Source organism: Schistocerca gregaria, chromosome 4 (genome assembly GCF_023897955.1).
Source record: "Schistocerca gregaria isolate iqSchGreg1 chromosome 4, iqSchGreg1.2, whole genome shotgun sequence".
NCBI lineage: Eukaryota > Metazoa > Arthropoda > Insecta > Orthoptera > Acrididae > Schistocerca > Schistocerca gregaria.
In genome coordinates this window covers 331,950,924-331,963,425 of record NC_064923.1, presented here as the reverse complement: position 1 = coordinate 331,963,425, position 12,502 = coordinate 331,950,924, and positions in this window count along the sequence as shown.

Here is a 12,502-nt window from a genome sequence, read left to right as displayed (position 1 = left end):
TTTTCAAAGATTCTTAATTTTGCTTGTTCTAATTTTGTTAATGATCATGTCTCGCAAGCGTATGTCAGGAAACGTATAATAAGAGTTTTGTATATGCGAATCTTTGAATTTCTTGAAATAAAAATGCTTTTTATTGCGTCGAGTAATGCGAAATAATACCTATTGACTGTTTATATTGTACTACTTATTTATCTTCATATTGTTGTCTGTAGTTAGCAAAGTTCGCAGGAAAGTGAAATGAGTTACCGTTTCAATTTTCTCTGAACCAATTTCAAAGACATGATCTGCTTTAGTTTGCCGTGGGATAATGAAGTATTTGGTTTTACTGGTATTAAGTTCTAATCATGTTCCAGGTATGCTGTATACTGGTAAAAGTGAGTCAATTTTTTTTTTTTTTTTTGTAATTTTACATTAAGATTATGATGTCATCTGCATATGTCAGTAAGTTAAAATGTGCTCTGGTTTTTTTCCAAGTTTTGATGATATTATTTTTGTGATTGTCTGCCCCATAGTGAGGCTGAAAAAAGGGGTGATAAAGCATCTCCATGTTTGGTTCTCAAAGTAATAAGGAACATATCCGAGAGACTGTTTTGTAGTTTAATTAAACAATAGATTTGGAATTCTGAATGCTCATGTTTAACGGCTATATTGTTCTGGAATTGCAAATTATTTGATAGTCATCCATAGGTAGTTTCTGTCACTAGCATGTAAGCATCGACAAAGTTTATTGGATAAACAGCACTGCCATGTATTTGCGACGGTGCAATGTTCACTCCGTTCATAGAACAGCTTTTACGACTTCCCTGGACTTGGCAGCAGTCGGAAACGCGGCAGAACCGTGTACTCTGACATTCCAGACCGGCTGGCCCCACTGCAGTTACTATAGCGACTGGTCGCTCAGAATTGCCGGCGGCGTGCTACGCGCTGCTCGAAGACAGAGCTACGAATGCTGGAGTTGTGAGCGGCGAGCTACAAGCGCTGCCGCCCTACCGCGCGTGCCCCGTGTCGACGCGCAGTCGAGTGCAGGCAAGCCTGTGTTTTACGCGCGCCGGCCGGCCGCAAGATAACATTGTACTGTGCGGCCGGCGGCAGTCGTGTCCAACCCGCCGTCCGCCTGCCCTTACACCGCCGTGGTTTGCACTGTACGGACAGGCAGCCCTGTTCCAGTCAGCAGTAAACACGATACGTGCTAATTCTGCTTCATCAGTGCGTGGTACGCTATGTAACGCGTGTCTGTTCATGTTTGTTGTCCTGGCCAAAGGAATTTGCACCAACGATAATGGCATTTGTCTAGAGCAATGTGCAAATTCATTATTGGATAAAAGTAGTACACCTGGAAAGACGACGTAGATTTTGATCCCATGATGCCATATGCATCTGGGTGATAGTGAATGTACTGACAATAGCTTCACCGTGGTCCGCCAACAGGTAGTGTAGTGCCATAGCAACCACAGCGCCATCTGTGTCTACCCTTAAATAGCGAATGCCCAGAAGGCTCAGTCCTTCAAAAATGTGAACCTTCAAGAGGACTGCTGCACTTTTTTACGGGTTCCCGGTTCGGGAAACGGGCTACACCAGCGTGTGACTGTGGGGCCACACCAGGCACCCCAGAACATGTGGTGTATGAGCGCCACCTTTTCGACGACGTAGCGGCACAAGTACGTCATCAGTTACCCAACCATGACACGTACCACCTGCTCAGGCATGAGGACCACTTCTCAATCTTGAACAAATTGGCAAACGAAATCTCACACAAAGTCATAAAGGAATTCCTAAGGAACAACAATTGAGATCTCACATTCCACTGACTTGACTCCGTGCACTTGTCCCGTTCCGCCGAGGCGTGGACTTGGCCAGCTGCTTGATAGCTGGAATCCGCCACGTCTGGGATTAGGGGGAGGGTACGCATTTCTTACCGATTCAGACACTCACCGGACTCGACATTAGGTTAAATTAGGTTAGATGTACGATAAGCTAGGATAGGAACCCTAGTATAGTACTGCAGCGATCAACCACTCCGGGCTAGCCCGGTGCCAGAGGCATGTTCACCCGTATTACCTCTGTGAACACGGCCAACAATGTAGGTTTATACAACACTGGCACACCTGCAACGCTGCAGGTCAAGTAGATTAGTGCAAGTAGAAATAGACTAACAGTATCTAGACCCAATAGTAGTGCCCATAGTGTGAGTAAAAGAACTAACCATAGAATAAGCTGTAGTAATAACACTTGTATTGTATCAATTAGGACCCACTAATTGTTTAAGGTGGTGGGTTGTTAATGTATCATATGTATTGAAGAATAAAGATTTTTTTTAAGTGTGAAGTTAACAGGTAATCATGCAAGGGCACGCACTCGTGCTTCCTACAGCCAAGTCATCGAGTTTGAAAGGGATCAATTCGTGGACTTCCGGGTGGTGGGACAGTCATTTAGCAAACTGACACAAAAGTTGGTCGTGCTACGGCATTTGTGCGACGATATTGGTATCAGTGATCACGTGAACATTCTCACATCCGCAGACGAGGGTCTGGACGTCCACGCGGCAGAGACACTCGCCAGGATCGTCCTATTGTAAGGGTAACAATGGCAGATCGTACAGCTGCCACAGCACAGGTGAGACGGCTTGTGAGGCTAGACGTCTCAACGTCTCAACACGAACTGTTGCGAAGAGTTTATTAGCAGTGGGATTACCGGCACGCACAGCACTACCCTGTCTTCCATTTACGCCACAGCATCGACGTGCGCTGCTCGATTGGTGCCGTCGGAGGGTCACTTGGAGGATGGAATGGCAGCCGTGGTCTTCAGCAACGAAAGCAGATTCTGCCTGCACGCAAGAGATGGTCGTTTGTGCGTATGACATACAGCTGGTAATGGTCTCCCATAGAGAGCATTCGTCCCAGACATCCTGTCCCATCCCCAGGACTGGGGGCCTACAGTGCGATATGCTAAAACTCTCATTCATCTTTATTGTTTGTGGAGCTAACCAGCACTCGGTACGTGCAGAATGTTGTTAGACCTGCTCTGTCGCCATTCATGCTACAGGAAAGTGGTGTGTTGCTCCAACAGGATAATGGTGGTCCAAACACTGCCCATGAAAGTCATCCTGCTCTTCAAGACGTACGCACCTTTCCTGGCCAGCACGTTCTCTGGACTTAATTTCACTCGAGAGCGTGTGCAATATGACGGCACAAGAACTGACTCATTTGACTAGTCACCAAAAAACTCATACAGAACTAATTCAACAGGCCGAGCAGGTGTGGACAACATATCACAGGACAGTATTTGCTGTCTGTACAATCGACTGGATGCCAAAGTCAGTGCCTATACAGCCCCCATAGCGGCTCCACCATTTACTAATGTGGGTGTTGCAGCATTTGTCCACACATGGTCCTCAGAACAGCTTGGCTATGTATCTGTAAATGTAATGATTTCATGTACACTATGGACACTTTTGCAACAAAAAATCCTGAATTAGTTGGAAACCTCTGAAAGGGTGTACTAATTCGTTCGTGTTCTGCCAGTGTATTTATTGGACAGCAACACTGCATATAAGGGGCAATCAAAGATCTTCAAATGTTTACTTGGAAAAATCAAGCTGCCACTGTGAAAATTGGTGATGCTGTAGGTATCCTCCACAGTTTCAGCCTTCAATGGGACATATTTTTGCCAACTACGGCTGACTTAGCAAGGACTTTTAGTTGTAAAAGTCCGCAGTTTGGCTGTTGAGTAAATGCTCCGCCCGAAAATTACGTATTTATCTTTCTGGAAATGATTTCCACCCAGTGGTTTCTTCATCGGAGATAAGATGAAGAATCAGTGGACGTCATATCTGGCGAATGTGGGTGAGAGGAAAAAATATGCTAGCCAAAAGAAGAAGCGTTTGTGACTGTTTCCAGTAGAGAGTGTGCTGGGGCGTTCTCCTGGAGCAAAAGTATCTGTCAGGAAAGCATCCCTCGACGTTTCCTTTCACTAGCTCCTCTGGTGTGTTCCAGTGACGGTATCACCCATAGAGACAGAATACTAAAGGGAAGCATCACCGTAACCACAGTGAAGCAAACTAATCTACCATGTGATGCGTAGACAAAACAATCAGGCGTGGCACATGAGAGTGTACAAGGAAAGTGCGAAAAAGTTTTCACCTATAATCGTTTAGCAGCTATTGCCGGCCGTGGTGGTCGAGCGGTTCTAGGCGCTTCAGTACGGAACCACGCGACTGCTGCGGTCGCAGGTTCGAATCCTACATCGGGCATGGATGTGTGTGATACCATTAGGTTAGTTAGGTTTAAGTAGTTCTACGTCTAGAGGACTGATGACCTCAGATGTTAAGTCCCATAGTACTCAGAGCCATTTGAACCATTTTTAGCAGCTATACCCAGAAACAAGACCACTTCCGAGTACAGCACACAACCACTTTATAGACATCGTCCTTCAACCAGAGAATGCCTACACAAAACACGGTGGTTAACACACTGTCCAGTCATATTAATATGTTCATCCGTCAAATGCCTGAATAACCACATTTGGCAGTGGGGACTGCTGCGAGAAGCCCATGGTCCAGGAAGAGGGTCGCTGCGGTTCTGGAAGGTACCGACTGGGATGTGGAATTATACTAGCTGCAGTGCTGAGGCCGGGGACGCAAGTTATCTCGAAAGAGAATCCATGGCGCAAACGGCGCGATCGAGGTGGTACCACAGAGACTCAGTACGGTTTAATTCGGAGGAAGTACGGTGGGCAGAGGAGTAAGGTGATCTCATCCAGGTGTTCTTTGAACCATGTACATTGCGAGCTGTTTGACACGTTGCATTGCCATGCTAATAGACGCCACCATACCGAGGAAAAACAAATCACATGTATGCCTGTACATGGTCCCCGAGGATAGATGTAAACTTGTGTCGATCCGCTGTGCCTTCCAGAATGACGAGATCGCCCCAGGAATTGCCTGCAGCCTGGACACTTCCAACGATTGTTGCAAGGTGTTTGCCTTCAGATGTTTCACGTCGTAACGCCAACAGCTATCTATCCGATGGAGCACAAAACGTGATTCATCTGAAAAGGCCACCTGTCCCCACGCAGTGGAAAACTAGTTGCGGTACTGGCGTGCAAATTCCAGCCTTCGTTGTCGATGAACAGCCGTCAGAATGGGTGCACGAAACAGACGCCTGGTGCGGAGGTCCATTCGCAGCAACGATCGCTGAACGCTTGTTGAGAAAACACTGTTGGCAACACCTCGGTTCATCTTGTTAGACAGTTGAACAGCTGCTGTTCTATTTCCTCGTACACTTCTCCACAAGTCGTCGTTCATCCTTGTCATCTGTGGTCTGTGGTGCACTGCAGTTGAATCTGCGCTGGTTTTGGACTTCGCCAATTTGCCATGCATGGTATACGTGAACCATGGCGACACACGAAGTTTGCAGAGTGCGCGTTTCGGTAACTCTTCCACCCTTGGTTGGAAAGCCAATGCTCGTGCCCATTTGAACGTCGGATCATTCGTTCTGTTTCCACAATAAGAAAACGACTGCACTGTTCTCAGCGTTTTTTTTTTTCTTTTTGTGATTTCATTCCCCTGCCCCATATGGGCAGCGGAGGGCTGTCAGCCACACAATCCGCCGCTCTTCAGCCGAGTGACATGACAAATAAAACAAAAAGAAAATGTTACACACATAAGGCGATAAAAAAGGGGAACATAAAACAGAGTAAGGGGAGAAAATGGAGGTAAAAATACACTGACATGCAGTCGTTCATAGGGACAGTTAAAAAAGTCACCAAAAAGTTAAAAAACACAGTTGGTAATTCTTAAAACACAGAGAAGACACTGAATGCACATGCACAGGTTAAAAGTCGGTCACAGTATTAAACACACTCTGGAACAACACACTTATAACCCACTTGGAGCACACACGACAAAGAATAAAACTGCCAGTTGGGATCTGCCGAGGGAAAGGTCAGAGAGGATGGTAAAGGAGGGGAGAGCAAGGGACACCAGAGGAAGCAGCGGGGTGAAGAGAGTAGGGGCGTCAGCAGGTACACTAAGAGGCAGGAGACACGTGGGACAGGACATGAAGAGGGAAGACAGGGCAGGAGGGAGTGCAGAGACACTGAAAGGGGGCACAAGAGAGGGAGGGGGAGTAGGAGGGGGAAGCCGCTCAGGAGGGAGGGGGAGGAGAGGGAGCCCCTGAGGAGGAGGCATGAAGATGGGATAATAGTTGGTAGGAAGGGTAGATGTCAGGGCGAAGCTCATCATCCAGGAGGGGTAGATGGTGGAAGTTGTGTTGGGAAAGAAGATGGAGGGTGTGGAGATGAAGAGAGGGTGTAACACAACGGTAAAGGAGCGCCAACTGGTTGGGGGTGGAGAGGAAGGGAGACGCCAGGGAGTGAGGGGGATCAAGGCGGCGGACAATATATAGTGAGCGAATGTGTTCAAGGAAAAGGAGAAGGTGGGGAAGGGGATGAGGTCGTAGAGAATGCGCATGAGGAACGGAAGGCGGATGCAAAAGGCTAGGCGGAGCACAGGGCGTTCGAGGATTTGAACGGCTTTATAGAACCGGGGAGGGGCAGAAGTCCAAGCTACGCTGGTATAACAGAGGATGGGGCAGATCAAGGATTTGTAGGTGTGAAGGATGGTGGAAGGATGCAAACCCCACGTCCGGCTGGACAGGAGTTTCCAGAGACAGAGGCGGTTGTGAGCTTTGTTTTCGATGGTAAGGAGATGGGGAGTCCAGGTGAGGTGGCGGTCGAGTGTGAGGCCTAGGTATTTGAGGGTAGGAGTGAGGTGGTTAGGATGGCCATAAATGGTCAGATAGAAATCATGGAGGCGGAAGGAGCGGGTGGTGCGGCCTATGATGATGGCCTGGGTGTTGGAGGGATTGATACGGAGGGACCACTGGTTGCACCAAGCGGTGAATTGGTCAAGGTTGGTTTGGAGAGTACGTTGGGACCGTTGAAGGGTAGGATAAAGGGTTAGGAAGGCGGTGTCATCAGCAAAATGGAGAAGATGAACCGGTGGTGGAGGTTTGGGCATATCAGCAGTGTACAGGGATTAGAGGAGAGGGGAAAGGGCAGAACCTTGGTGCAAGCCGGCAGAGGGATAGAAAGTATGGGAGTTGGATTTGTGGATAGTCACATAGGAGGGACGATGGGAGAGGAAGAAAGCAACGAGACGGACGAAGTTGATCTCAGCGTCCCCGCCGCTTGCTTTATATACCCTCCACTGCTGACGCTGCCATCTTCCATCTGTGAGTAGTTGATGTCGATCATAGGCGGAGCTCACGTTAATGTGACTAAACCATGTAGTACAGCGTGGCACCACAGGGGGCGTTAGATAACGCGATACAGCATCTGTATGTGTATTCTCTCTCTCATGCTTGCCCCTTACTAACGTAACCTGTAAGCACAACGTTGTGGCAATTCCAGAAAGCAAGTAGCCACGCTGCACGATTCTGGCTGGGTCTTCGGCTTATTCAGCGGTGGCGAATCCAAAAACGTCCACCGATTGCTCTGCTGCTTCATTGTCTCGTGCCTATTGTGAACCATCTAGTACCCGTCCATAGTGATTAAGCGGCTAGAGAAATCATCTAGATTCGTCAGACACAGCTGTAACAATTCCACTGTTGCCTACTAAGTTTCCAGTAATCAGTAAATATGTAAGACGTTGCTACTGATCTGACGAGCAAGTATTTACCACAAAGGGTGTAAAAATAGTATCTCCGTGTTCCTCATGGAACGACGTATGTGGGCTGGAAGGGTAGGATGATTTAAAACGTGTAGCAATTTTCCCTTGTCTAACTTGAAGAAATTATGGCACACTCTCACATGCTGTGCTAACACATACTACCATCTTCTGTAATTATAGCTGCGAAATCTTAAAAGTCGGTGTGATATTAATGCGGATGCAAGATCTACAGAAATCTACGGCTGCTGTATCAGTGGTCTGAAAGGCGTACATTTCAAGAAATGATGAATTCTGATTACTGGGAGCTGAAATTAACTTTCCTATCTGCGCGTCGCCTTGCTCTAGATGCATGAAGTTCCGCAAGATGAGCCACCGCAGACTTATTCCATTTACATGCTAATACGGATTACCACTCCTCTTGTTTCTAGAGTTTCTGCCCATTCCGTGTCGAATGAGGAGTAGTCCTGACCTCAGCCATTACGAGCATTAATTGATGTTTGTCCGGCTGTTTTTGATTACAGCTGCTGCCGGCGTCTGCACATTTCGTTTACAAATAAGGAAAAATATGGTATGAAGTGTACTCAAGTGTTGTATGGAGTTTCATGAAATTTCCGCATTTTGTAAACACTTGCAAACTTTTATTGTGTCCATCTAAATGGCGGAGAACTGAACGCTATTTGCACAACGTTAGTCCTTTACTCACTTGACTTATGCGGTGCTACTTAGCGAATATATGTTTCATTGCCTCTTACACACTTGAAAAAAGCGTCCAGTTTCAAGTCACTGCTGTCTATGTCGTGAGGCCACGCTTCATCTAATTTCCAGAAAATACTATGTAGAAAAAGGAATGTTCTCTTTAATTTTTTATTAATTATGATTGGTATCAGAATTCTGATTTATTGTATTTATAAACCATGGAAGAAAAAGTAAATTTTCAGCCAAAAATTATCGCTTTATTTTATATTCACGTTACATTACGAAACATGAAATTTGTGTTTTAGGTGGTTAATACCAGTATATCGTAGTAGTTTAAATGTAGAAATCGACACTGGTCGTTCTGTATAAATGCAGATTATGTTGAAGATTATACAGCAATTTGTTACGTATTTTTAGAGAAACCAATAATTGGTTCTAGCAGCAGTTGAACAGGCTTTGGGCACAGATAATTTTCATTAAATAACAGAATTACAAACTTTGTTCAGGTATTCTTCCACATCTTTACGTATACTGTGCACTCATCTTTAAAGTGTTAACATGTCTAAAAGTACACGGATATTTTCAAATGCTCACTAAGATATTAAATACCACGAGTCCATAGAACTTTTACGAGAGTAAATAGGTATCTTTATACAGCTATAGCCATTTTAGTCATAATTATATCATTATGTAATCAAATTTAAGTTGTGTGACCAACCATCGAAAACTACTAAGCATCAGTAATGAAATACTGATACCAAGAACAAAAACAATTATGGCCAGGCCTCAAAATGTATCGAATACTTAAATAAAATTTCTGAATGCGGTTTTGTGAAACACGATGGGCTACACTTTATAACTCACTGTCGGCGTAATTGCCCTTAAGGTCCGAGTCACGTAACAGTATTATTAAGTGAGATGTGGCTGTTAGCCATATAGAGTTGTTGTAAATTTGAAGTGTAACATCGAATTTTGTTTGATAGGCGCTCTATGCACTTTCTACTCTCCAACACTTCTGGAAAGACGAACGAACCTATGCAAATTTTATGTTAGAGCATACCAGACTTGCAGCCAAGTCGTAGCTTTCGTGCTGATGTGGTGGGCATTGTACTACCTTCTTTGACATCATTTCGATGATCTCAGTTGTGTGACAACTGCTGTAGCTGGTTATCGTGAGTAACATATAAATGATGCGGAATGTGGTATCAGCTGTTAGATATTTCAGTGATGCAAGACCGCTAGTACAATAATTGGGATTTTTCTGACTTGCTATTGAATCGACTGTTTTTAGCATCGAAAGCGGCCAAGCACAAACAAATCATCCGTTACGCAGAGGATCCTACAAAGGAATAGGATGATGTTACACTTCAAATACCATAAAACTTGTATCACTGCAATCCCAACTCCCGTCCCCCCACGTAGCCCGTTGGAACTATTTTGGTACTCACACAATAAAGTAGATCGAAAACAAAAAAAAGTAAAAGTAATATACTACACAATGAGGCGACGGAAGTCAGGGAATCCTTTCTAATACTGTGTCGGGTCGCCTTTGGCACTGAGTAGTGCAGTAAATCGACGTGGCATGCACTCAACAAGTCGTTGGAAGTCCCCTGCGGAAATACTGAGCGGTGCTGTCTCTACAGCCGTGCATACTTGCGAAGGTGTTATCAGTGTAGGATTTTGTGCACGAACTGACTTCTCGATAATGTCCCATAAATCCTCGATGAGGTTCATGTCGGGCGATCTCGTTGGACAAATCATTCGCTCCAGTTGTCGAGAATGTTCTTCAAACTAACAGCGAATAATTGCGGCCCGGTGACTTGGCGCATTGCGGAACCACGATTGTACTCAGGTATGCACCCCTTCATCCTTAACTAATCAACCGCGACGAATATCTTTCTTCAGGGTTAAGCTTTTGGGTCCACAAGGGAATAATAGAATTTTAAATTTGAAACAAAAATTGTAAAATTACTGCTTCTATCTTTTCACTAATACATTGTCTCATATTATCATCTTTGGTTAAAAGAACACCTAAATAAATGAAGCAGCTGATACCTTCATAGAGTCTGTTGAAGACACGGTGTTATTCGGGCCGTAAAATCGGACATCATCAACTAATACACTCCTGGAAATTGAAATAAGAACACCGTGAATTCATTGTCCCAGGAAGGGGAAACTTTATTGACACATTCCTGGGGTCAGATACATCACATGATCACACTGACAGAACCACAGGCACATAGACACAGGCAACAGAGCATGCACAATGTCGGCACTAGTACAGTGTATTTCCACCTTTCGCAGCAGTGCAGGCTACTATTCTCCCATGGAGACGATCGTAGAGATGCTGGATGTAGTCCTGTGGAACGGCTTGCCATGCCATTTCCACCTGGCGCCTCAGTTGGACCAGCGTTCGTGCTGGACGTGCAGACCACGTGAGACGACGCTTCATCCAGTCCCAAACATGCTCAATGGGGGACAGATCCGGAGATCTTGCTGGCCAGGGTAGTTGACTTACACCTTCTAGAGCACGTTGGATGGCACGGGATACATGCGGACGTGCATTGTCCTGTTGGAACAGCAAGTTCCCTTGTCGGTCTAGGAATGGTAGAACGATGGGTTCGATGACGGTTTGGATGTACCGTGCGCTATTCAGTGTCCCCTCGACGATCACCAGAGGTGTACGGCCAGTGTAGGAGATCGCTCCCCACACCATGATGCCGGGTGTTGGCCCTCTGTGCCTCGGTCGTATGCAGTCCTGATTGTGGCACTCACCTGCACGGCGCCAAACACGCATACGACCATCATTGGCACCACGGCAGAAGAGACTCTCATCGCTGAAGACGACACGTCTCCATTCGTCCCTCCATTCACGCCTGTCGCGACACCACTGGAGGCGGGCTGCACGATGTTGGCGCGTGTGCGGAAGACGGCCTAACGGTGTGCGGGACCGTAGCCCAGCTTCATGGAGACGGTTGCGAATGGTCCTCGCCGATACCCCAGGAGCAACAGTGTCCCTAATTTGCTGGGAAGTGGCGGTGCGGTCCCCTACGGCACTGCGTAGGATCCTACAGTCTTGGCATGCATCCGTGCGTCGCTGCGGTCTGGTCCCAGGTCGACGGGCACGTGCACCTTCCGCCGACCAATGGCGACAACATCGATGTACTGTGGAGACCTCACGCCCCACGTGTTGAGCAATTCGGCGGTACGTCCACCCGGCCTCCCGCATGCCCACTATACGCCCTCGCTCAAAGTCCGTCAACTGCACATACGGTTCACGTCCACGCTGTCGCGGCATGCTACCAGTGTTAAAGACTGCGATGGAGCTCCGTATGCCACGGCAAACTGGCTGACACTGACGGCGGCGGTGCACAAATGCTGCGCAGCTAGCGCCATTCGACGGCCAACACCGCGGTTCCTGGTGTGTCGGCTGTGCCGTGCGTGTGATCATTGCTTGTACAGCCCTCTTGCAGTGTCCGGAGCAAGTATGATGGGTCTGACACACCGTTGTCAATGTGTTCTTTTTTCCATTTCCAGGAGTGTATTTCGGCTGTTCATTTGGAGTGAGTCAAATCGTTGTTTCTTCAGCTTCAGACACTTCATATATTATTTAATAGCGTTTATATCTCTTGCCACTATTGCAGTATCAATTACATAAGCATGTATCCGACTGGATTTCATCATTATTCTACCTTCAACATAACGTTTACGAGTATGCGACTGCATCTTCACGTTGTCTGTAATACTAACGTTTCGGTCACATTAGATAGTGGGCCTTCATAAGAGTGATGTATCCCCTGAGTAATAGAGTGAAACACCCAGAAGACATGGTCGGATGTAGATGTAACTGTCTACACATACACAGATCTGGCGGCTGTGTAAATTATAAGCGTTGAATTTCTCTATAACATTTAGAAAAGCCGTCAGACTGCATTGGTGTCGTTCGTGTTTAGTGTTCCTAGGATGCTGGTAGCGATTAAGTGGATTCTGACGCAGCAACAGTTCCTCGTCGACATTGTAAGTCCTTACGTGTTACCTCTCATGAGAGAGTATTTTGTGCCAATTTCAACAGGATCATCATCATTCAAACATGGAATGGGTCACTGTGAACCGCCAGCATGATGCTGAGATACTCCT